The sequence below is a fragment of the Cavia porcellus genome, unplaced genomic scaffold (assembly GCF_034190915.1).
Source record: "Cavia porcellus strain 051 isolate PalLab524CR breed Dunkin Hartley unplaced genomic scaffold, mCavPor4.1 scaffold_8, whole genome shotgun sequence".
NCBI lineage: Eukaryota > Metazoa > Chordata > Mammalia > Rodentia > Caviidae > Cavia > Cavia porcellus.
Window position 1 is genome coordinate 43,484,072 of NW_026947491.1, and position 26,442 is coordinate 43,510,513.

Genomic DNA, 26,442 nt, shown 5'->3' on the forward strand with positions numbered 1-26,442 from the left:
ACACTGAATGACCTCCCCAGAGCTTCCTCCTCAACTTTTGAAAGAAGTTTCTATTTTGAGAAAGGGTCTCGATAATTCATTAAGTTGCCGACGCTGGGCATGAACTTGTGATTCAGGCAGTGCCACCATGCTCTGCTCAGTGTTGTAGTTTGAATGTTCTCACTGAAACTCATGATGTATTTTTCTTTATTCTGATTGTTATTTTGGTACTAGAGATCTAATACTGGACTTCTCTACCACTGAGTTATATCCCCAGCCCTCTTTTGTTTCTTGAGATAGGGTTTCACCAAGTCACTTAGGCTGGGCTTGCACTTCTGATGATCTTCTGCTTCAGCCTCCTGCATAGCTGGTCTCATGTTGAAATTTATCCTATTATGAAGAATTAAGGCAGAAACTTAATGCAACTATAACTTTTGAAGATGAGATGTCTGGAAGGTAAAGTTGAATGAGGCCATAATGGTGGGGCCCTAATCCGATGGGACTATGACTTTAGAAGAAGAGGAGGAAGCTGGGCCCATTGATGGTGATGCATGCCTGTAATTCCAGCACTTGGAAGGCTGAGGCAGGAGGGTTGCTGTGAGTTCAAGGCCAGCCTGGGTTACACAGTGAGAAACATTAGGATTTTTAGTGGCCCATACCAGGAACTTGTGAGAGTGATACAAGAGGGCAAATTCGAGGCCAGCCTGAGCAATTTAGTGAGACTGTGTCTAAAAATAACTAAATTGAATTAAATTAAAATTAAAAAAGAAGAAGAGATGTGGGCTGGGACATTCTATCTGGCCATGTTCTGCCTTGGGACTCTGCAGAGTATCTACCAGCAGGAACATTCTTAGCACACATGGCTGCCTGATCTTGAGCAGCTCAGCCTTTAGAATAGTGAATACTGAAAATTCTTCAGTCTGTGGTACTAAGTTACAGTAACAGAAAATAGACCAAGACAAGGGGCATATTGTTGGAGGTTCCCCCAGCCCTCACAGGACATTCCTGGGAGCAGAGAGGAGCAGGCGACTGGCCGCCAGGCACCAAGTCTGCCGTGGAGGTCAAGGCATGTTGCACTTCACTCACTCACTCACGCATCTACCTCTGTCTATAAAGCACTTAGCGCGTGCTGGCCTTCGCTCTAGGCCTGTGGGTGTAGCGATGAGCCAAACACCCAGGAACTCCTGCCTCTGTGCTGCTTGATTTTTGTGAAGTGGATTAGGTGATGAATTGTGTGCGTAATTTAACATAGATACAGCAGATGGTGCATCCATACCCAGGACGGCTGCATCAAATGATTCACAGCAGAATTGATTCGCTCACAGTTCTCTAGGATAGAAGTCCCAAATCCAGGTACCATCGGTCCATGCTCCCTCTCAAACCTGGTGGGGAATCTTTTCTTGCCTTTTAGTAGCCTCTGGTGGTGGCAGCAATATTTGGTGGCTCTGTCTCCAAGTGTCTTCTTCTTCTTCTTCTTTTTTTTTTTTTTTTTTTTGTGTCTTCCTTCTTGCAGAGACAGTGGTTGTTTTGGATTTAGGGTTCTACTCCATTCCAGTCTGGTATGATCTCATCTTTATTTAACTAATGACTTCTAAATTGGGTGTGATGGCACACACCTATAATTCCAGAACTCTGGGAGGCTGAGGCAGGAAAACCATTGTCCATCCTGGGCAATTTAGTGACTTACTCACAGCCTGTCTCAAAGTAAAAAATAAAAAATGTAGCTCACTGTGAAGGCCCAGCCCTGGAAAATGAAAGCAACAATAACAACAACAAAACTAACTGCTTCTGCAGTGACACTATTTCCAGACCAAGTCACATTTGGAAGTACTGAGGGTTAGAACTTCAACTTGTCTGTTTTGGGAGGAAAGTCACAACTCAACCTGTCATAGATGGGAGCCATTGCTGTGGAGAAAGTGAGACAAGGAAGGTGCATGAAAGTGCAGGGGAAAGGCTGAAGCTTTAAGGGGGTCCTCTGGGAAGGCGCAGGGAGAAGGTGACGTTTGAGCCACAGTCTGAATGAGCAAGCAGAGGAGCGAGTTGGGGGAAGCACTCCACACCATGAAGCAAGTGCCAGCCCACCAGTCCACCAGTGGCCTGGTTTGGGGAAGGAGCAGGGAGCTGGGTGCAGGGGCTGAGGGGCCTGTGCGAAGGACCATGGTGCCTGAAGGTCCGGAGCCTGAGGGATGCAGGATGCGGAGCCCCTGCAGCCTCGGTCCTGGTGGGGAGAATGAGTGAGAGGCTGCTGCCCGAGGAACCAAGATGTACTTGTTCTTTTGAGGCTCTCAAGACTGCTTTACCCAAGCCAGGGAGTGAGTTGGAAATGAGGTTAGATGGGCTCCTTTGTGCCCGGGAGAGAGGACAGGTGAGGTGCCCAGACTCACAGGCTCTTGGGCCCAGTGTCTGCTGGCTGTGGTCCCCTTGGGCAAGAGGCCAGAGATGGCTGGCAAGTGGGGCAGCCCGTTACATGCTGTCCCATTCTTGCTGCCATTCTCTCCTGGCCTCAGACACACTGAACTTCACTGGACCCCAAGGTGTCTGTTAGGGAAGGTTCACGCTGGCTCCCAGAGCTCTGAGAAATTACCTCATTTCATCTCTGATCGTAGAAGGTTCCCTAATGTGCTGGCCCCACTCTCCCTCTCTGTGGTTCCCCTCGGTCTCATCTCGGTCTGTGTGCAGATCTGCTTCAGGTACCCGTGGACGGCCGGGACCTCAGCCCGGTACTCTGCTGTTTCCCAGGCAGAGCCTTCCTCCATCAGGCCTCACCTATCCTCCACAGCAGCCCAGGCCCTGCACCCTGCGAGGAGCCTCTGTTCACTGGCCGTTGACAGTTCACGCAGCCCCTCCTGTTTTCATGACTTTGAAGCTATTTCTTACAAAACAACCTGGCTCAACATGCATTTGCCTCCCTCTTGGACTGGTTTTTTGAGATAAGAGCCATCAGATTAGCTGGAAACTTCTCTGTTTGAGCCATCTGCTCAAATGCCAGTTCCATTAGGAGAAGAGTGTTATTCACTGTACACACAGGACCATTAGAAAATGTGTTTTTGAATGGGTGACATTGCCTTTTAAATTTCTTCTTTGATCCCAGAGGAGAGAGGAGGGGGAATTGGAAAAATAGCTCTTTAGTTTTCTCAGGCACAAACATGTGTCAACTCCCTGAATCTGCTAGAACCTAGGTGTGTGCGTGGGGGTTTGATCATGTGATAAGCTACTGGCATGATCAGAAGAGTTAGAGAAGTAACAGCAGCGTTTAAGGCGGATGGTCGGTAGATTGGCAGATACGGTCGTGCTCATCTTTTTGATTTAGCATTAATGAAGTTTTCTGAGTAAATCAAATAACTCCAGAATGTTTCCAGTACTGTCAGTTCTTCAGACCCCACTCTTCATGAACTTGCAAAAAAAAAAAAAAAAAAAAAAAAAAAGCTATGTATTTTCCCAGGTGTGCTAGCAAGGCAGAGAGGGACACAGCTGTGTCACTGGCTGAAATATGAAAACCTCCTGAGGGACCTAGGAAGCGTCTGGAAGGTTATGGAAATGTTGGGAGCCCAGTCAACCACTTCAAAGGCACAGGTGGCTGCTAAATGGAACAGTTTGCTGCCTGTTGGTTCCCAATTTCGAATGTATCATTTTGTTTAAAATGTCTTTATCACATACCAAATGTTACAGGAATTGTAGGGGAAATGAACTAAAAGTAGAAACAATATTTCATCATTGTCATTTGAGACATGATGAATATTTAAAAACCATTTGGTAGGAAGCGGGGGATTATGTCTTCCCTCCCCCTCCCCAAGGGTAAGGCAGTGTTTCTTCAAGGAGGGTCCAAGCTCCTGTGGCCCTGAGGGGCCCTAATGGGTGTGATATGACAAAGAAACCTACGGTCTAATCAGTTGGCGGGAGGGTTGTGTCACACAGGATTCTTTATTGCAGTCCCACATACTCTCCTCCTGTAGTAGGGGTAGACCTGAGGCCTGCATACTAAGTTACCCCTGCTCCTTTAATTGAAGTTTGAGACAGGGTCTTACCACCTTGCCAGTTGCCCAGGCTGAGCTGACACTTTCTGCCTCAGCTTCCCGGAGTGCTGGGATCACAAGCATGTGCCATCTAACCCTGGCCACTGTAGTTCTTTTAGGAAGCAATGATATGCTGATACTAGGAAGAATATAAAAGAGAGGCTGGAGTTGGGCATGGTAGGGCACACCTATAATCTCAGCATTTGGAAGGCTGAGACAGGTCAAGGCCAGCCTGGGCTACGTAGTGAGACTGTCTCAAAAAATCTCTGTCTCACCCACCCACCCACTCCCCAAAAGAAAAAAAAGATACAAACCAAAGAGGGAGGATTGCTTGAGCCCAGCCTGGGCAATACAGGAGCATGACGGAGAGTTGTTGGGGATCAAACCCAGGTTATTGAGCCTGCTAGGCAAGCACTCCATACCCTCATTTTTTTTTTTTTTTTAAAGGAACCTCTCATGGGGCACTGTTCTAAAAGACATGCTTTGAGAAATGTGCTGAAACCATTCTCCTGTCCTCTCTTTCTCCTCTCCCTCCTCCTCCTCTTCCTTCCTATCTCTCTTGGCAAGAGTCTCACTATGTAGTTCAGGCTGGCCTTAAACTCACAGGTAGCCCAGACTAACTTCAAACACACTTTCCTTTCTTTTGTCAGAACCACAGTGTAAAACACATTTCATTTCCAAAGTTTATAATGCCACATTTCTAAATTTAAATTTACTTTTTTCCCCAAAGAGTGATTTAAAAAAAGTTTCTGAACTACAATTTAACATGAACTTCTATGTGGAGCAATAGCCAAATATGTTCAAAGAATTTTATGCAGAATGCAAATTTGGCCCTACAGTTTCATTTTTGCCACAATGTATTTTATCCAAAGTTTGGTGTACTCTGTGGTTGCAATCTTTTAGAACTTTCAGTGATAGCAGAGAGCCTGCTTGTTACAAGTACCCTAGGTTTGCCCCCACTGCTACAGACCCTGGCTGGCTTTGCTGCAGGGCTGTTGCAGAGAAACCCATTCCTCACGGAGCTGCGGTGTGGCCAGTCACTGTGACAGTCCAGTGACCTTTTTGCCTGAAATGAACCGACCCAGAGCCAAGGGTCAGTGGCCTGGGCTGTTGGCTGAGGTGCGGGGATTGGGGGCCAAGGCAAGGGCACCCGGAGGCTGATTTGTGGCTCTCCCGGAAGTTGGCTGCATTTGCAGACTGACTGGTAATGTTCTACTAAGTTAATCTGAGCTTACTTCGGTACAGCTTATCACATTATGTTTTCTGATCTTCAGTTTCTGAGTTGTGACACTGGCTTCTGTGGTTATGGCTGGGGGTTGGCATGTTGGTTCATGTTGTAATAGAAATGAGCAGATTCGTTATGGAGCTATTTTATTACAAAACTAAGGATGCTTTTGAACTTGAAAATTTCTCACAAAGCTTTTTTCTTGACGTTCACCCTGGGGGATGTCACCCAGACATGTTCGGGCCTCTGTCACCTCCCAGAATGTTGGTCACATTTGGCTTGGTCTTCCAAGGGACCACCAACGCTGAGCACGGCCTGCTTGTCTTCCCCACCCTTCCCTGCTCGGGCTCTGCACCCTGCCCTGGGCAGGTGGTTTCCTGACTGAGCACCTCTGTCTGGTCCTCTGTAGGTGCAGGTGTGGGGAGGGAGGTCATCAACACTGCCCCAGAGACTGGACCAGGAAGAAGGAAGGGAAACACTTGTTTTGAACACAAAACACTCAGTAATCAGGACTACTTGAATGCAATGTTTGATAAAATAAAAATTAATGCAAAAATACCCTCACAGTGAACCAATATCAAAGCTGTAGATCAAGGTTGGGCCTGGCCTTGCCCTCCTTGCCTCGGCTTGAGCCCAGCCCGTGGGCGTTCTTTTCCATGACCATGTCCATCTCAGGTTTCAGTTTTTCTTTCCTTTTTATTTAGAGGGGGTGGAGGTGGGGAGAGGGTCTCATTATATAGTCCAGGTGACAGGTCAGCCTTGAACTCACTGTATAGCCCAGGCTGGCCTCAAACTTAAGGTCCTCCTGCCTCAGTCTGCTGAGTGCCCATGTTTTAGTTGTCTAATACTGCATCAAAAATCATCCCTGAACACAGTGACTCGTGACAAGTACCACAGCTGCTTTGCCTGTGGTTCTGCAGTCATGATTCTGGTCAGGGTTCTGAGAGGTACCGAAAGGCCACAACAGGGCTGGAAGAGCCAAGGTATTTTCACTCCCATGCTAGAACCTCTGCTGGGAGACTGGAGTAGCTGGATATCTTTCTTCCCGTCCTCTGAATTTCTCTTTTTATAGCCTGCACCAGTGGTGATGAACCCACAGCACACATACGGCAGCAGATTATTTGTATCATTGAGAGGTCTAAAAGGTGCACCATTACTAGCTTAGAATGAGCTTCCTGGGCGGCGGGGGGGGGGGGGGGGGGAGGTTAGGTTCCAAGAAGTTACACAGTGTCACTTCTGCTTCAGTACATTGGTCAAACAAGTGACAAGGCAGCCTAGATTCAAGAGGAAGGAACATAGACTGCACCAATTTTTCCTTTTTTCTGGTTCCCTTTCCCTTTCCCTCTACCTTCCCTTCCCTCCTTTGCCCTCCCCTCCCCTTTTCTCTTTCTGGAGACAGCATCTCACTATGCAATTCAAACTGCTCGAACTCACAGGGATCCTCCTGCCTCAGCCTACCAAGTGCTGGGATTATAAACATGTGCTGTGCCTCATGCCCAGATCTTTCTCTTCTTTTCTCTCTCCCCCACACTTTTTCCTCCTCCCCCTCCTCCTTTTTCTGTGGTACCATAATCAGGGATTGGCCTAGTCTCCAGTCTCCTAGAATAGGTTACAGTGAAGGCTTAAATAAAAATAGACAAGTGGTGTGGTTTTTGGGGGATCCAGGAAGGGTCTCTCTGGGAGTAAAGACCCTGAGCTTTCCAGATCACTTGTAATTATTTGGTTTTCACAGGTTTGGGGTGTGTGCGTGCAGGAAGAGGAGAGTATGAAAGCCCAGAGCCCTGGAAGTTAGAACAAAGGCAGCAAATTTTGCTAATTAAGAGAACTGTTTGCACTATAAGTTGACAGTTTTACTGCTCCTGAATAGGAGGATCAGCTGTGGTATCCTTTTGACTTCAGAGCACTGTGAACACAGGCTTTTCTAACAAAGCTAGAGGTTCCCTGTAGTCAGCAATTTAACCCTGACACAGTCTGGTTCCCAACAGTACTATGTACTGGGGTTTCCAGGGCCTTCACACTAATCTACATCCCTGGCACCCTTTAACATTTTTTAAATTTTAGTTTGACACAGGGTCTTTCTAAGTCTTTAAGTTGCCTAGTCTGTGCTCAAATTTGGAACCCTCCTGCCACAGTCTTCCAGAGTGCTTGGGTTACAGGAATGCTCCATGACATTTGGTTTAACAAAATTCTTTTCTTTCTTTTTTTTTTTTTTGTGGTACTGGGGATCAAACGCACAACCTTATGCTTACCAGGCAGGCACATATGCCACTGAGCTAAATCCCTGGCTGGCCCTAAAATTCTTTTCTTTATAAATTACCCAGTCTGTGGTATTTTGTTATAGTCCAGAAAATGGACTAAGGAGGACAAGGAGGACAGCTAACCCTGGATGACTCACATGAGGAAATTTAGGCTCAGTGTTTTTAGATCTGATTTTTCTTTTCCTTTCCTTTTTTTTTTCTTTTGGTACTGGGAATTGAACTCAGGGCCTTGTGCTTGTCAGATAGGCACTATACCACTGAGCTACATCCCTGACCTCTGGTTTTCAAAAGGAGATGGAAATCCAGATTTTTGCCATACATCCTGCCAATTTTATGTTTATTTATTTATTTTTGAGGTAGGGACTTGCCATGTAGTTGGGCTGGCTTTGGACTTGCTACGTAGCCCAGGCTGGCCTTGAAGTCACGGCATTCCTCCTGCCTCAGCCTCCTGACTACAGTGATTAGTATGTGTGAACACGCTTAGCATCTACCTATTTTATGTTATTTACTTTTTATCTATCAATTTAAAAATGTAGGCTCTAATAGGAAGAAAAGTGATGCGAGGCAATCCAAACTTCTCTGTGCCTGGGAGATGACTGAAGGGTTACCAGCTGTGGCCTCTGACAACTGCCAGGTCTGTCCTCAGACCTCTCTCTCTCGCTTCCCTGAACATCAGCACTTGCTTTGGAATGGCCTTCCAGAACTGCACTTACCACCTGCTCCAAGCTGGTTGGTCCTGTGTTTCTGTTCTTCACTATGAGGCACGAAGTATCCCATCACCTGGGTTAGACACCTGAGGCCTTCTCGGAGCCCCTGCCTTTCCTCCCCGCGGAGCCGGCCCCGTGACTTCCGGCTCTGGTTATGGCGTGCCTCCTCTGCAGTTGCTTCCCTTTGGCTTCAGGCCCTTGGCCTTCATTACCTGGGCTGTTTCCATAGCCCCCTCACTGCAGCCTCCAGTCTCCTCTCTCCCCATCTTTCCTTGTGGGTTCTGTGGTCTGATGTTGTAAACACCAGCTGCTTGTGGCTTTAAGACATTTAAATTGATCAAAATTAAATAAAATGGCAAAATCCGTTCCTTTGTCTTACTCGCCACATTTTTGAGTGCTTGACATGGGGCTGGCAGCTTCTGTGTTGGTCAGCACCAGCGCAGATGGTTTCCTTAGCTGCAGGAATCTGTACTGGAAAGCGTTGCCCTGTGATCAGTTTACTTCCCCAGCCCCTCTGTGGTTGTCATTTCTTTCTGAACATCCCTAGCCTCAGTCACACCCCACCTCACCTCTCCAGCTATACCTCCCATCTTGTTGCCAAACCACACCATTTCCTGAGATTCCTGGCCCTGCGGATTCTCCTACCTGTGTACTTGGGTGCCCCCTGTCAAGCAGTCGGGGCAACCTCTCTCCCCTCCACTGTCCACCTCTCCCTCTGTTCAAGCACTGCACTTGATGGGGGGTTGCAGGCCTCTGCCCAGGACTCTGCCCGCCTGCATCACAGGCATAGCACCTAGGCAGAGCTTTGCTGTAGCACCCCTTACCCTGTGGCTAATGTGTCTGCCTCTTGTTTTCTTCTGCCTGCATTCCTCAGAGGAGGTAGGGACATGTCAGGGACTACTACATTTTGAGAAATGCCCCAGGCTTAGCAACAAGCTTTTATTTGCGAGGAAATGCCTCACTCACATGGGTTTAACAGTAGGGAACTCCATCCGCCCAACTGGCTGTCCAATGCCTAGGAGCAGCTTGCAGGCTGGTTAGAGCCTTCGGGTGGCGGTTCCGTGGTGGGATCCTCCTGCAGTCAGGCATGGTGCCCTGTCCCGTTGCTGCTGGCGTCCCCGTGTGGCGAAAAGAGCACAGCGCACCCAGGGCTCGCTTCCAGTTCAGGTTCCTGGAGGGAGGGATGCTGTTTTTGGAGCCTGTCCTAGGAGGGCGTGGAAGTGACTAAGAAGCACACAGTAAAAGTCCCCTGGGTCCAGATAGGGTCACAGACGCATCCTGGCTGTAAAACTGTGGCCGGGATCATCTTGTACGCACCACCTGGACCCACAGAGGAGTCAGTTCCCTACAAAGCCCAAGGGCTGTTTGGGACAGAGTGTACACCTGAAATAAAACTGGAAAAGTGACCCATCACCCTTCCCAAGAAGGAGTAGAGGTTGCTGGAGAGGCATTCGAGGGCTACTGCAGCCCTCTAGATAAATGCCCTCCTCCCCGCCATCTAGGAGTGGGTGAAAATCAGAAGAGCACCCCAGCCTCTCCTCCATCCTCAGACAGCCACTGTCTACTGCTGCTAAATGGAAAAATCTGACTGACTTCCCCAAGTCTGTCTCCATAGAGCCCCTGTCTTCCAGGTGGACCTGTAGCGTGTAATGCATCCCTTACAGGGATCCCTGCCATGATCCCTTTTCTGTGCAGTGGGTTGGGAGGGGAAGCTGTTCCTGCATGCACATCCCTCCCATCCTCGCCTAGGCACTCTGGAAATGGGGTTAAGGGGCTGGGGGTGCTCCATTCTTCACAGGGGAGCTCTGAATCAAAGAAACCCAGGCCTAATCCCTTCTCTTGTCTTGATTCCAGTAAGCCCTGGGGACCGGGAAGTAAGAAAGTACTCTGGACGGAACAACGGGGACCTCGGGATCAGGACTGGTGCCTTGCAGATGTGGAAAAGCTTTTTCTCCATCTCATTAGTTTGAGCTTTTCCCCCTGTGATGCTCAGACATCAACCAGGCTAGAGCCGGCTGAAAAGGAACTGGTGGGTCTTTAGTGCCCTCTAGTGGGTGTCTTGAAAAGGAACTGATTTTGAGAATCCATTGTTAACTGGGGGACTCTAAGCTCCCTTCCTCAGTGCCCCTGACGGTAGAAAGCACCGAGGAAACCCTCCATTCCAGGGCCTGCGCCGTTATTTAAGGCCGCAGGACTCAGAGCTAAGGCATGTTATAAGGGTGCTGGAGAAAAATCGTTTCCTGAGAGGAGTGGAAGCTGGTGGGAGAGGGAGAAGGGGTTGGTGGGACCCCTGGGGAGCGGGAGAGCAGAGGGGAGTGGGAAATGTGTTTGGGGAGTCTCTCTCTTGGAAAGACCCAATCTTGAAGTCCAGGTCGATTGTGAGTTCGTTTCTTCTCAGAAGGATTAATTCCTCCTTGAAATTGTTCTGACACTTCAGTAATGAAATATGCATATGTGAGAAAGGTGTCTTTGGGAGAGATTCAAGGGATAGGATGATGAAGGGAACCCTAGGTGCTCCGTTTCCACTTTCCAGAAGGGAGTCATCAGCTGCTGAGAAGCTGAGAGGTTTATGGGTGCAATTTACCTTTGCTCTACAATGGCAAAGAAATAGCAGAAATAAACCAAAGGGTGCGTGCTGGAGACAGATAAGTGGTGTCTTCTGGTGGCACCCAGAGAGTAGAGAGTTGAGAAGGGGACAGGTGCAGTGGTTGCCTGCCCTGTTGTTCACTGGCGCTCAGTGCAGTGTGTGGACTCCGCCCCATGCCCTCTTCCCTCTCAGTGCCTCTTGGTGCTGTGGACACCTAAAAGCAAATGCCACCCTGCTGTAGCAGTGCGGTGTGCTGGGTCCCCAAACAGAGGTGCTTATGCATGGTGGGGTGCTGGTGCTATGGGGGACACTATTTCCTACTCCATCTCCACTGACCAGCAAGCTCGGGTCAGGTGGCTTCAGCCTCTGCACTGGGTTCCAGTGTCCGGTTGTGAATGTCGTAGGTTCTGGGCAGGTAGTTGTGGTTGGAAACTCAGCTGCAGCCACTCCTGATCCTGAAGGCAACATGGTGGTCTTGCCAGGTCACTGCAGTGCACAGTCCCACGAGCAGGGAGCCTCCTGCCTGTTTGCTCTCTAGCTGCTTCCGTCTCACTCATGATTTCACAAGCATCCTATTCCTTGGGTTTCACTGTTTCTTTTTTTCCTAGAATGGTTTGTTTCCAGTACTGCTGGTATAGTGGGCATCCAGCTAGAACTTCCCTGAATGGTTGAATCTGTTTCTAGAGTCACTGGCTCTAGAAGGAAGGACAGAACTAGGTTAGGGGCAGAAGACAGGAAGTCTCGTCAGTGGTTCAGGGCTGGGGAGAATCCTGTCCCACAGAAGCCCATGCAGCAGGGTCCAGGGAGTGTGGAGCGGGTGAGGCAGAAGCTCTTAGGAAGGGCCAGCCCCTAGCTGAATGGGGCATAGGTCAGGCTGATTGTGAGAACTTTAGACAATACCCCAGTCCCCAGGCATCTGTTCAGGTAGCACTGGTTTAGTGCTGCCTCCTTGTCTTTGAGCCATGACTGTTGTCTGGATAGTTCTGCAGGCTCAGGGTCTCCAAAGCATAAGAGGATTCAGGCCTTAATTTGAATCTCAAGGGCGAGGGGGCAGGGGGAGCCATTTTAGAGTAAGAGTCCCCTAAGAGCAAACACTAAAGTTCTCCCTGAGATTTCCACGCATAAGCAGTGGGAAGGGGAGTTGTTTTTTGATGTTTCCCACCCCAAAATCTTAGATGTAATCTGGCTGAGGAGATGCATTAACAGGGCCTCAATTATGTTATGGGGTGTGGCAATTTCAGACAAGGTTCCCCATTCTCCCACAGAAGTGAGGTCTAGGTCTTCTCGCATTAAAACTGAGTGAACCCCGTGGAAGATAGGCCATGTGACTTCCAGGGTTAGGTCACAAGAGGCCACACCCCAGGGCCTGTTGGGGTGTTGTTCTTTGGGTTTTCCTTCTGGGGGCCCAGCTCTCTGTGAAGCTGTGAGCAGTCTGATCCATAGGAAGTCACCTGTGGTGGCCGCAGATAGTACTGTCTTCTCTCACGGACACTGAAGTTCCTGTCCCTGTCCCCATTCCTGCGTCATCCCCAGATGTGGGCCCTTGTAGCTGCAACTCCAGGCTCCATCGCTATCACCTCTGTCCCAAGCCCCTCACCCTCCTGGCATGATAACCCCTAACCCCTGATCCCTAACATGATGAGGCAGCTGCTACTCTGTGCCCCAAAGTTGGTAGAGGTTTTAAGCAAAGCAGAAGCCCAGAGCCATGTGGTCCCACTGTCCATACCAGGGCTCTTTCATGAGATCACTGCCAAGCCCCACACCCAGTGGGTTGTTGTAGTGATATAGGGTGAATTAATGTAACTCCCCACCTGCGGATGTCAGATGTGCTGAGTTCCTGCTTCTCAAAATCGCACAGTGGGTTCTAAGAAACAACGGAGGCTAAGAGTAGGAGATATTTATTGAGAGAGATAACTTCTGAGAGACAGGAGGGGAGCTAGAAGTGGGTTGCCACAGAGGAAGTTTTACACAGCACAATCACGAGGTGGGTACAAAATCATGGGATGCGTACAATGTGGGTCAAAACTATGATCAGCCAATCAGATTAGTATAGTAGCTGCTTAGGTAATACTGATCAAGTGGGGAAGCAGTTCACGTAGCACTTACAGTGGAAAGAACTGGACCTTTTTAGGAAAGGATGGATCGGAAAGTCCTGGCCATCCACTTGGGTGACTGATGTCTATTTAGGCTTTCTTGGACTAGGTGATACCAATTATCTTCAATTTGTTGCTTATTCCCCACAGAGGCATGTAGGCCTGGTCATTCTGTCTTCATCTTGAAGCCCGGCCCCCGGCAGATGCGCCTCCAGCCACAGCTGTACTGTGTTCTCACCTTCTGCACTGACTCCTCCAGGGCCCAGCTCCGTCCGCTGAGGACTGTCTGACTGCCTAGACTATTTCTGCTGTGATACTAGGGCCAAACATTCATTAGAGTCACAAATCCCAGCCAGCGCTTGTGAGACTTGACCGATGGCTGATGTTTGCTGGAAGGTCACAGACCATTCTTTTCATGGGACAGCCACCCCTACAAGGCATGCGAGAGCTCAGATCCTAGTGTGCTGTGAGTTTGGGAAGCCCTCACTGAACCGTACTGGGGGACAATTTGCAGCCATGGTTGTCTTCCCCATTTCTCCCCACCCTTTACCCATCAACCCCTCACCAGTGTTGTTCTATCCAAGAAGAGCTGTCCCTCAAAGTCTATTCTAGCTTCCTGCACAGACCTCACAAATGGGGTTAGAACCTCTCACCTCCGATTGGCTGAGCAGGTGAACAGGGACCCTCATTTCTTGGGGGTGGGATGGACACAAGAGCCTGAGCAGGCAGACCAGGATTTGAGAGTGGCTCTGGCCTCACTGCTTCTGAGCCCAGAGGCAGCTTTGCCTATGTCTCTACATCTCAGTTTCCCCTTCTGTAAAACAGGGACTAGGCTGAGTCCCTTGCGAGGTGTTGCCCTCTTCTGTCAACTGCTGTAGGTCAAGTAGCCTTGAAGCATCTCCATGCAGTTGGACACGAGGCCCAGGTGAGTCTTAGGAGACAAAGCAAGGACATTTCATGGTCTCATGGGGATGTTAGTTAGTCTACAGCTTTGCCTGTTGCATTAGACCCAAATGACAGTGACTTAAACAAGATGAAACCTTAGTTTCAACTTTTTCTTAGTTACCCTTCTAGGAGCAGAATGGAGCTCAAGTCAAAGTCTCAGGCTGTCTTAGCCAAGCCAGGCGACCACTACAACCTCTGTGCTCGAGCAAGAGAGGGACAAGGCAAGAACTGTATTAGAAGCCTTGATCTTCCTGCTGGCATCTGTGACATCCTCAGCTGCAGAGGCTGCTGGGAAAATATTAGGACTTATTGCATCTATAGATGGGACAGCTGGTGCTGGAGGCAAAAAAGGGTCTGATATGTCAGGCAAGGAGTCAGGCAAGGGGGCATGGGGGCCCAACCTTTGTTGGTCATCCCGGATTAGCCTCTGTGTGCAGCAGGAGAGTAATAACTGCTGCCTGAGTCACTGGGAGGGAGGGCTAGATGTTTAGTTTTAATTTTCTTTCATTTTTTAATTAGTACATGTTTGTAGTACAATGATTACATTCGTGTGGGGAGTTGGTCCAGGTATACAACGCATCTTAATTCTTTTTGCATCCCCTCCACCACTTCCTCCACCTCTTGGGTCCCTTTCCTTTGGATGTTTAAATTGAAGCACAGGAAGGGTGCAAAACCAGGGTGGAGTTACAGAGACTAAGGACGGCCCACCCTCAAGGAACAGCTCATTCCTGAGCGGACTCAGCCCTTGGGAGGCCAAGCTTTGATGTATGGGGCTGGCTACAGCCTCTGGCACTCTGAGTTCTGAGCCTAATCAGGGCATCCTGCACCAGGAGGCTGTGTCCTTGGAGTGCTGGCCTCTCCTGGAGGGTGTTTCTGGAGCCGTGTCCTCAGTGTTGGTCAACAGTCATGTGAAATATGCTTTCCTTTCACTGCCAAAATGTTTTTCTAGGACATAGCCAATTGATCACATCACGCCTCATTCCTCACATCAGAGCCATGTAAGCAGTTTTTATTAGAGTGTATTGTAAGGGCAAAACTTTGTCTCCACAGAGCAAATAGACTGCTTCCTGCAGATAGTAAGGGGTCGGATTTCTTCTTCTGGCCTGGCTGCCTGGAGACTTCCTCATAGCCTCTGTTGCCAGGCAGGCCTTTTATATTCCATTCCCAGGGCCTGGCCTTTAGTTCTATGTGTTAGTTATGAATTTGAAATGTGCTACCTCCCACGTTCTCCCTAGAAAGAAGCAGGCTATCATTAGTGATAAAATAGAAAACAAGAGATCCTTAATTGGAAGAAAACAAAACCAGCAGCCGTGAGGGGTGGTGCTGTTGCTGACTGGAGTACTGGTGTAGACTTGAGTTTCCCAGCAGCAGGGGGGAAAGGGGAGTGGCTAGGAGACCCGCTCTGAAAGAAGCAAGCAGTGTGGGGAGAGTTTCAAGGCAGCAAAACAGGAAGCCCTGAGATGACAAGGTGGGGTGCGGTCTGCAGCACCCCAGAGTGCGGGCAGATGAGGGGCCTGGGCACTGATTTCAGTTCTACTACTGAAGCTGTGTGACCCTAGACAAGTCACTCAGCTTTTCTGGGCATCAGTGTAGTAATAGAAACTGCCACATGGTGTTGGGAGAGTTTGCTGTTTGAGTTTATACACAGGAGAGGGAAGAATAGAGCCTGGTGCTTAGTAAATGCCCCATAACTGGGAGCTTGCATTGTGTTTATTATGGTTGGAGGAGGGACGGGGAGGAGGAAGAGCAGGTGCTCCAGAGGCATCTGGCTCTGAGCAAAGCTGCCAAAGTTGCAGAAGTGGAGTGTGGGTAGGATGAAGCTGTGTAAACCGCCAGTGTGTTCTGGCCCTCAGAAGATGGAGCCTGGGATTCCAGCAGGGAGTCAGGGTGGGTGCTGGCCTCCGCTGCTTCAGGCGCTGCATCCCAGGCCGGCCTCACTGTGAGCTGCTGGGTCCTGCATTGCATCCCTCTTCCCTCCTCTTGCCCTGGGGTGGGAGCAGGGCTGGATTCCGAGGCGCACTGGCCCTTTGAGGCAGGCCCTCAGGCTGACCCTGATGATAAATGGGCCCTGATCCAAAGGAAGGTGGCCTGGTCCTTTCACTGTGAGGACAGGCTGGGAACAGAGTGTTCCTTCCAAACACCCAGGGGACTTGAGGGTGGGCACTGACAAAGGCCAGGCCTCTGTTAACCACGTGACTGTCAGGCAGTTAGGATTGGGAATTAGGCCGCAAGCAGGAGCTCTAGAGATCAGAGATGTTAGGACCCTGGAGATCAGGGGGGAAAGTAGGAGACAGGGAGGAGGGTCAGTCAGGGAGGCTGAGAGGAAAGGCTATAAGGACACTTTGGGAAGTGATGGGAACTTATTATCTGGATTGCAGCAATGGTATCAGGAGGTATGTGATAGAACTGTGGGGGGAGAAAGAGGAGGAGGAGGACCGGCAGCGGCTGAAAAGATAAGAAGTATGAAATATAAATAACCTTAATTTTGGGAATGCGGGGAGAGACAACCCTGACCCCCTGGGGCGTGGCATCTCCATCCCGGGGTGGCTATCTCTCCGTGGAACACGTGGAGTGAGGCACATAAGTACCTCGGCTTGGGGTGGAACCTAAGGGGGCATTAGGGATGCACAGGTAGCCCATTGGTCTTAGTTTGGCGCCAGAGGTAAATTCCTAGGGGTGGGGGGAGATGGGAGCTTCCTGGCTTTACCGGCTACAGTATTCGGCCGGGCCAAAACTCTTTCAGTGTGTTTTATCCAAACCATCAAGCTGTGTGCACTCAGCATGTGCATGTTTCTATATATAAGTTATATCATAATGAAGCTGTAAAAAAAACTTCCATAACTAAGAAAGTGATAACTCGGTAAGAAAACATGAGTGAGAATTAGACAGCCACGTTATAAAGGATATTACCCAAATGGCTAGTGGCAAAAAGTGAAAACATGGTTTACCCTTAACGATCATTAGGGATATGAAAAAGCACCATGAGGTTTCCACCAGCCTGACTAAAACTAAAAAGATGAACAAGCATTAGTGTTGGTGAGGATTTGGAGCAGCAGAATTTCTTACATGCTCCTGGTGATTGTATAAGTTGGTAGAGTCACTTTGGAAAATAGTTTAATGTTAAGTTTCTCTCTGTCTCTCCCCCTCCTTCCTTCCCTCCCTCCATTTTTCTCTTCCTCCTTCCCTCCATGCATGTGCTTGCTTGCCTGCCTGCCTCCCCCCCCCCCCCGCCCATCCCTTACAGTGGGAACAGAGACTCCCTGGAGGGGACAGTGGGAGGAGACTGAACACCAGCTGAACACCAACTCCTGGCAGGGCTGCTGGGAATGGGGTCAACTCACTGGCCTGGTGGATCCGGACCCTTGGAATGAGATGGCCCACAGCAAGCTGAAATGCCAGAGCTGCTGTGGCAGTGGAGGAAGGGAATGAGAGCTCTGGGAAGGGCAGTGTAGGATGGGTAGACTATGTACAGCCAGAAGATCATCCACATCGTGACACATGGTTCTTGGGAAGGACCAAAGGTCACAGTGCTTATACACCAAGGGCCAAAGAAATGAACTGGTGAGAGGCCACGGGCCTTATACACTCTGAGGAGGCTTCTCCTCTGCAGGTCAGGCTGGTGATAGCTCTGGGGGACAGGGCTTGATTGGCAGGGACTGGAGGTGCTGCTTGACAGAATGAAATGAGTGCAGGGATCTGCAGAGAGCTGGGGATGCTTACAGCATGTGGGGGCCCTCAGGTAAGAAGACACACAGCCAGTCTGGAAAAGCCAGGAAGGTGTACAAGAACTGGGCAGCCTGTGGCTTCACTCAGGTTCTAGACCTAGAGACAAAGGAGAAGAATAAAGGAGGAGGAAACAGCTCTTTGAGAAATCACCAGTGACACTGCAGCATGCACAGTCTCAGCAAGACTTTCAGCCATTTACATGGACAGCTGTATTGTGGGAAAGGGGAAAAACTCAAACATTTAAGTCTTGTAGGATGTGTCCAGATAGTGGTGGCCTGTGTTTCACTGAAACTTCTCCTGGGCTGGGGGATTCATCGTCCTCCCTGAGTATGACAACTCATTTATTCATTTATGTTTTGGGTACTGGGCATTGAACCCAGGGTTTTGTGTAGGCTAAGCAAATGCTCTACCATTGAGCTACATCCCTGGTCCTTGTTATTTTATTTTGAGTCAGCATCTTGGTAAGTTACTAGGCTGGGCAACTTGCAATTTTCTTGCCTCCGCCTCTCAAGTAACTCAAATTACAAGTGAGTACCACCATGCCCAGGATGGTGATTCGCTTCTAGTGAATGGGAAGATGACTGTTATGGTTTGTGTTTAAATGTCTCCCCAAAGCCTCATGTAGTCATGGGGATGGGCCTTTTGAAGGCAGCTGAACCTAGCGTTTGTGATTGGTTTGTTGTCTAGCCCTGGGATTGGCAGCGTGAGCACTGTGCCTGCCCAGCTGTGGGGAGCTGGCCTACAATATAGGGGAGGGAATGAGGCGGGCTTTTCCCTTTTGTCCCTTCCACTGCTGTTGCTGGTGGCCACCATGCCCTTCAGCCATGCTACCCTGCCTTAGAACCAGCTGGGTATGGACTGAAACCTCTAAAAACTGTAAGCTAAATAAACCTTTCCTTCCTTCATTTTGGGCATTTTGGATTGGGCATTTTGTCCCAGCAATGAAAGGAAAGTAACCAAGACAATGACTCACTTCCAAGGCGAGCTAAGGAATAGGCAAAATTCTCTGAAAAGGGCTGAGTAAATGTTCTTGGCCTTGTGATCTAAGTGGCTTCTTTTTGATTTCTTAACTCAGCCACCACAATGGGAAATTAGCATAGAGGCCACCTAAAAGAACAGGTGTGTCCAGATTTGGCTAGACTGGGTTGGCTTTAGCCAACAGGTGTAGCACACTGACTCCTGGTCTCATTTGTAAGGGCTCTGTGACTCTTGGTGGGACTCAGCTTCCATATCACGAGGACATGTGCAGCCTGTAGAGAGGTCCATGTGGGCTCGGCTGAGGACCTGAGCCCTTCTGTGAGTAGCCATGTGAGGAGTTATATCAGAAACAGGCATGCCTCTGTAATGCCTCCAGATGACAGCCAACCCTGCCAGCCTCTTGACCACAGTGAGGAGGCCTGGGGCCACCAGCAATGAAAACAAAATGAACAGGAGAGAAGGGCTCAAGGCTCCTCAGCTGGTCCTTTTTATTTTTATTCTGCAGCTGCCCCAATGCCTTGCAGTTAGCCCAGGAACCTTGAGGCCTTTCTGGAAGATATTTGCTTTAGCTGCAGCGGGCTTTGGATGTGGATGTATCCAGGTTGACTGCCCTGTGGCCCCTCTGGGTGACTTTCCCCCTCTGCAGCCCTCTTCGGTCAAGTCTACAAGGAGCCCCTTCTCTACCAGTGATGGCCTATACAAGCCAACCCCCCATTCCCTTAATGGGTTCAGTTGTCCCCTTGTGCTGCAGTGTAAGTCCTAATAGATCCTCTTCTGGATTACATATATATATATTCTTTTTTTTGCCTATGTATGATTTCTATTTTGAGCAATGCTTGTTGATCTGCTAGCACCAAGAACTGATAACCCCAAAGACCTCTAATATTGAACACAGCCAGCACCGGCACCCAGACCTTCTAAGTTTAAAAGTTATTGGTGCTAAAAGTGGCCGGTGGCTGGGGCTCATAGTATTGAAGGCAGCTCGCAGCCAGAGCACTTTGGAGAAAAACAGAATTGCAGGACCTGCTATCTCTGGTCACAGGAAGAGTTCTGAGGATGCTAATGGTTGCTGGTTGCTGGTAGAAGCAAGGAGGCCAGTAATACTAACAACTGATGGCCACCAGCATTCATAGCTCAGGTGGTTAACACTGAAAGAGCTACAGTTGGCCAATTAGTGACTTCTACATGAATTGAGCAAGAACCCACGGCCATTTGGTAACATCTTAGCCTGTACATGGAGCCTCCCCCATAGAGAACTCTAAAGAAGAGGGCAGCTGGTGGCGATAGTCATAGTGGCTCAAGAATTGGCCCAGGCCTGACTGCTACCTAGGAATCCATCTTAGTCAGTGACAGTATGAAGGATGAAAGGGGCACAGGTAGGCAGGTGTCATAGGCAAAGTCTGGGTTAAAATTGCTTATAATTTATTACATACCTAGTGGTTATTTCCGAGTGTATAATTGGGGTTGACACACTTGGAACAAGTGGAAGTCTTACATTGAATCCTTGGTTTGTGGGGTAGGGCTGCCAGAGGGGAAAAGGCCAAGTGGAGCGCTCCACAATGCTCCTCACCACCCCTAACCAAGGGTATAAATTAAAAACCAATCTCTCTTGCAGGGATGATCATTAACGCCATCCTTCAGCATCCAAAGGGCTCAGAGGTAATGGTCCCTAACTCACCTACCTGGTCTCAGCAGAAACAGGCACAACCTGGCAGAAGGATGAGGTCACCACCTATGTGACCAAGCAGGAGCTCCACTTAGAACTGCCCTGCCAGCTGTGGGGTTGGCTAGAAAAGATGGGCCTTGCTGCAGATACTTAGCATATAAACACCGATTGTACAGATGTGTTCTCTTCCAATCCAATCAGCAAAGAGGATGATGAGACAGCGCTCACGGGGCGAATGGGGCACTAGTACACTTGGCAACTTTGCCAAGGATTGTTCAAATCTCCTGCGCTCGCTCTCTCTCTCTCTCTCTCTCTCTCTCTCTCTCTCTCTCTTTTTGTTACTAACGATTAAACTCACAACCTTGCACTTACCAGGCAAGCGCTTGAGCTACTGAGCTATCCGGGAGGTCTCAGCAACACACAGGGGCTTCCAAGGGATGGGAGATAAATCCCACAAAGAGCCAGTGGACTGTGAAAACTGGAGAGTCTTCAGGTGTCCAGTGATCAGAGAGCAGGATGTCTCTCCTAAAGCAACTGAAGGGGGAATTGGGAGATCTCTTCTCTGATGCATTATTTGGAAGTATTTGAGGTATTCTAGTGGAGATGTGAGTGGGCCAGGCTGAGTCTGGAGCTCAGCCCATGTGTCTCTTGTGCGTGTCACTGGGGGGAATGGAGCCAGCGTAGGTATCTATCATCACTGACTTTCACTGCCATCTGTACTTGTGATGCTTTCTAGTCTTGGCATCTCTCTCCGTCTCTACCTCTTGCATTTCCCTGATCACTGCCTGTCTCCTGTGACCCACTGCATTCACACAATCAGGCCCACAGTGTCACTGCTGAGCTCCCAGGGCTGGGGGGAAGCAGCAGGGAACTCTTGCCCATGTGGCATAGGCAAAAGCTGGGCAGTGTTTGTCCAGGAGCTTCAGGGCCCTGTTTTCTGAGCCCTTGATGCCTTCTGCTCTCTGCTGGCAAATCTGCTTCCTTTTTAGTAGAGCCTGGGCACAAGGAGACTGGCAGAGCTTGGGTTCCAAGCTGATCTCTGCCCTGACCTTGTGGGAAAAGGCTTTTCCCTTCTCTGGGTCTCAGTTTCTTCATGTTTCAAACTGGGTAATTAGATCCATTGACCTTTCAGGCCCCGTCCAGCCCTGCTGTTCAGTTCCCACCCAAGGAAGGTTAAAGGTGGGCAGCCTTTTCGCAGCAGGGTTTTCACGTTAAACACTGTTCATTTCTTGTGGGGCTGTCCTAATATTATCACTAGCCTGACAGTTCCAGGGGCCAATCAAGGCATCTGAAGGCTCCTGGGCATATTTTTCCTCGCCTCTCCTGACTTCCAGCAGCTGTAGCGTCCCTTGGCTGTGGTTGCCTCCCTCTTAACTGTGCCCCCCCTCCCCAACTCCTTCCCCTCCTCCGTGTCCATGCCTTTGTTTCTGGCTTCCAAGGACATCTGTTATTGCATTTAGAGCCTTCTTTGCAATACAGTGACCTCCCTGGGAACTTTTGCATTCCATCTACAAAGACATTGTGCCACATTAATCCCAGGTTCTGGACATGGGTTATCTTTCCAGGTCATCATTTACCCACTACAAGGACTAATGTTTTAGATCTCAGCAATCTGTCCCTGTGAGTGAGAAGAGAGAAGAGGAGAGGGCCTTGTGGGCTCCTAAAGATCACTGAAATGACTGAAGCTTGCCTGGCCGCTGCCTCTGCTGCAGGCTGAAATGCACCTCTCCCAGTCTCCTAGGACTGCGAGTTACATGGGCCGAGGGGCTGAGACAGCTGCCGAAAGGGGGGACTGAGCAACGGGGCTGCAGAGCCAACAGGCAAGGAGTGGGCATCGCTGTCATTGGGCTTGTTAACTCCCACCTCTTCTGGCTGGTGGGGTGGGGTGGGGGTGGAGGTGTCTGCCAAATACCTTGGACAGACAGATTTTTCTCCATTGGCTCACATGCCTCTCAGCTCAGGCCCACAGTGCTAGCTCATTGGTTGGCCCAACTGCCAACTCTGACTGGGACACAATCCTGGCCAATTACGTCCCAAGGCTCCCTGCTCCTGGTAAGGAACATCTAACCACTTTCAGAGTCTGCCATCACAGCAAGCCACTTTGCCTCTCCAGCCTGTGAAAACAGAATTCCTTTCCTAAAATGCTTTCCCTGCTGGCTGTTCCTTGAAGCTACCTTTAGACGCTCTCCCTCTGGGCTCTTTCTGACACTGCCCTCTCTTGGAATGAATCTCTTCCTTCCAGCAACCCAGACCCTAGCTATCTGTAAATCCCAGCTCTGTGACTCTTCTTGTAAGCAGCCTTTGCAGGTTCCCAAGGTGGACGTGACCATTTTGTATCCTGTCTCTCTTTTAAGTCACGTCCTGCTTTCCATCTTGTCCCCTTGCTATTTATGCACAGGTCTCCTTTCTAATACTGAGGTCACCCCTGTTGTCAAGAGCTGCATCAGTTCACTTTTATTATTATTACTGTTTTAGCTCTCTTTTAGATCTAAGCATCTCACACAGTGTTTAGCACATAGCATTTGCTTTCTTTTCCAAGTGTGGGCTGGAGATGCAGCTCAGTGTACAGCATTTTGGCTACTGCGTGTGAAGCAAACAAATGTGGAGGCCCAGCCTGACACAGTACAGAGCAGGTAATAATTAATATGAATAAATTGACACAAAAATAAATTGAGAGCCTGTCCTAGGCCTACATGGCTTTGTGGTGAGACCCCTGGCTGGCTTAAGGACCGATTAATCTTTAAACCAATGCCATTGCTTCTTGGCCTTTTGGCTGAGATCAAGTGAAGCTGCTGGCCAGAGCTGAGGCTGGCAAATAGTCTGCGAAGTTGTGGCACCACAAACCAAGATAACAGGACCATGGAAGACTTGACTTGCAAATTCTGTCTAACACAGTAGTCAAAGTTAGCAGACAATCAGGTTAGTAGTTAACCCCGATCTGTTCCTGTGTGCTTTTCCAAAAATGCATTGTTCCTCAGTTCTTAAACATTGAATTGCAGCGGGTTCACCTGGCAGTTCACCTCCATTGATTCCTGCAGCCCACCAGCACACCCCGAATCATGCTGTGCATCAGAAAAAGGCAAGGACACCAGTACCACATGTCCTAGCCCGTCACTGGACTTTGATCTTCCAGATGCCCTTTGTAACTAAAATATATGTTTTTTCTGGGTTTTATTCTGTTGTACTTCTGAGCAGATTGGTGGGCCTAGGCCAAGGCCCTGATGAACAAACAAACAAACTCAAATGAGTAAAATATCTCTTTGCAGTTCTTGCGTATTGCTGTTCAGTAGCTCCAGCGGCAGGATTCTAAAATACAGCCACACAGCTTTCTGACCTTGGAGTTGATCTCATTCTCTGGTGGAATGGAGTTGGTGCAGGAACAAGCTCAGGTTTCCTTGCAGGTCTTTTCCTCTGGGATGGCTGTGGTTCACTGTGGGTGGTCTGAATCCTTGTGTGATGAAGAGTCAGTTTGAAATGTTGAAAACTTTATCTTAAAGAATGAATGAACTAGGTGCGTTCATGCAGCCTATAATTCCAGCTACTTGGGAGGTGGAAGAAAGCGGATGGCAAATTTGAGGCCACCTGGGCAGCTTAGTGGGACCATGTCTCAAAATGGAGTTAAAAAGAGCAGCTCAGTGACAGGGTACTTGCCTAGCATGCTTGAGGCCCAAGGTTCAACTCCTAGTACAGAAATGCATAAAGTGAACAACACAAAACAATTAATGAAATTCAAACAGCATATTTTATATCTGTAAGTTATCACACACAACTTTTTTTGTTTTGAGACAAGGTCTTCCTTTGTCATTCAGGCTGAACTCACTATGTGTCCCAGGCTGGCTTTGAACTAGTGATGATCCTTCTGCCCTAGCCTCCTGAGTGCTAGGGTTGTAGGCATGTACCACTATGCCTGGCTCATGTGCCACCCAGCATAAGGCAAAGACAAGGGACTACGGGAAGCCTGAGGAACTGTCAGGTCTCAGAGCTCTGCATGTTGCCTGTGTTCATGCTACCTAGCAACTGAGATCCTTGCACAAAAGACAAGGTTTCAGTTCTGTTACAAGCTGTCTTCTGATTGGTAACCAGATTAAGGAGACTCGATGAGCAAAAGCTGAATGACATCTGTATGGGCAGCAGGGAGCTGGTTTTTTTTTTTGAGATGTGATCTTACTGTATTGCCCAGGTTGGTCTCAACCTCCTGAGCTCAACAGATCTTCCTGCTTCAGCCTTCAGAGTAGCTGGGACTACTGACATGCACCACAACACCTAATTAGTATAGGATCTTCTTCTTTTTAAAATCTTAGGCATGGCTGTGGCAGCCCCAGAGAGAAAACCACCAGTTGTTTCCTGAGCTCTGTGCCGTGTTGGAACTTAGGATGCTGGGAAAACAAGCAACCAGCTCACCTCCCTGGTAAGCAATAGTGAGCCTACCGGTGCACAGGCTTAGAGTCAAACATTCCACACACCCCCCCCCCCCCCCCGTTAGCAAATGGGAGCCAGAGATCTGAGCATCTCTTGGGAGGCTGACCATATGCAATATAGCAAATAAGGGGGGTTTCCTTCTACCATCTTTTTTTTTTCTTTTTTATCGGTACCAGGGATTGAACTCATGACCACACACTTGCAAGGCAGGTGCTTATGCCACTGAGCTAAATACCCAGCCCCTCTACCATCTTTTTTGAAGGCAAATATTTTTACTATTTTGCTTTATTCTGATTAATGGTACTGTTCTATTCAATGTTCTGTTTATTAAGTTCTATAATGTTTTGTATTCCATTTTATTTTGCTATAAGGAATTGAAAGAACAACTATTGTGATGATGAAATATACTGTGATACCTACTGCTGTTATCCTGGTAACCTGCTGTGGAGTTCTGTACCAATTTCTCTACATTGTCTCAATTGGCTTTGTTCTGTCTTGTTCTGTTGTATTTTACTACCTTCAAAATAATAAAATAAAATAAAAAATAAAATCTTAGGCAGGAGGATTGCCACAAGTTCAAGGCCAGCCGGGGTTACGTAGTGACACCCTGTCTCAAGATTTTATTAGCATATATTTTCAATTCATGCCGTTTACAATTGTGGGGAGTGGTTACACGCATATATCACAGCTGTTTTTTTTTTTTTCTCTAATCCCGTCCTTTCCTCTCCCCCCTCCTCCTTTTGTCCCCCATCACCTTTTACATACTTGCTGATATTACTTGTCTTAGTTCATGTTATGGCAAGAAAATGATAAAGGATGGACAGAAAGAGACCAGGGACAGATCTCCAATAGGGAAGTGATCCAGGGAACAAGGATCCCAAGCTCCTCTGGGTCCCTCCACCACTGCACTAAAGGTCCTGTAGTGCTTTTTATTGCCACCAGATGGCGTAACAGCACCACGGTTAGGGTCCCAGGACACGGGAGGAAAGGCATTTTGTGTTTTGAAGGCTGATGGAAGAAAGAAATGCTTTACATTGAGAGGTGAAACTCTGACCCCAAATTAACAGAGTTAAGTTGATTCATTTATGTATGTGACATGAATAACAGAGCCTAACTTGAAGGTGTTTGGGGATAGCTATACAATTTACTGCATGGGAAGAACATAGAACAGCATCCAGCATACACTCAGTGAAATCAAATATTCCTTTCGTTGTCCACCTGCTTTGCAGTGGCCTGGCTCATCCTTGAGAGCAGGGACTCCCAGGGGGGCAGGTGGGTGGATGAATTGGAGCTTGAGCTGTCTAGGAACGGGATAGCCAAGTGTGGTGGCACACATATGTAATCCCAGCACTCTGGGAGGCTGAGGCAAGAGGACTGCAAGTTTAAACCCAGCCTGGCCAGCTTGGTGACTCAGTGAGACTCCAGCTCAAAAGAAGAAAGGCTTGCCAGATGTGGCGGTGAGTGCCCATAATCTCAGTGGTTGGGAGGCTGAGACAGGAGGATTGCTGCAAATTTGAGGCCAGCCTGGGCTACATAGTGAGCTCAAGGTTAGCCTGACCCTGTCTTGAAAAACAAAACAAAACAACAACAAAAACAAACAAACAAAAAGTGCTGACCAGAGCCACTTCATGGAGTTTGGCATGCTACTCCAAACAATGTAGAATGTGCCTTCGTTCTTTGTTTTTTTTTGAGGCAAGGTCTTGCTTTGCAGTTCAGGCTGGCTTCAAACTTATGTCGGTCCTCATGCTTCAGTTTCCCAAGTGCTGGGGTTATAAGCATGTACCACCAGGTGCTTGGTTCTTCTTCTTTTTTTGGTACTGGGAACTGAACTCACAACCTTGTGCTT

General features: G+C 48.7%; 1 protein-coding gene across 1 annotated transcript in view; it reads left to right on the forward strand.

The window, feature by feature from the left end:
• The window catches only part of Smim41 (small integral membrane protein 41), a 37,377-nt gene extending 12,196 nt beyond the window's left edge, over positions 1-25,181 (forward strand). The window contains exons 3-4 of the transcript XR_010049287.1: positions 10,037-10,211; positions 13,013-25,181. The gene's annotated coding sequence lies outside the window, so the exon portion shown is untranslated. The remainder of the gene's footprint in view (positions 1-10,036; positions 10,212-13,012) is intronic.
• The last annotated feature ends 1,261 nt before the right edge of the window (positions 25,182-26,442 follow it).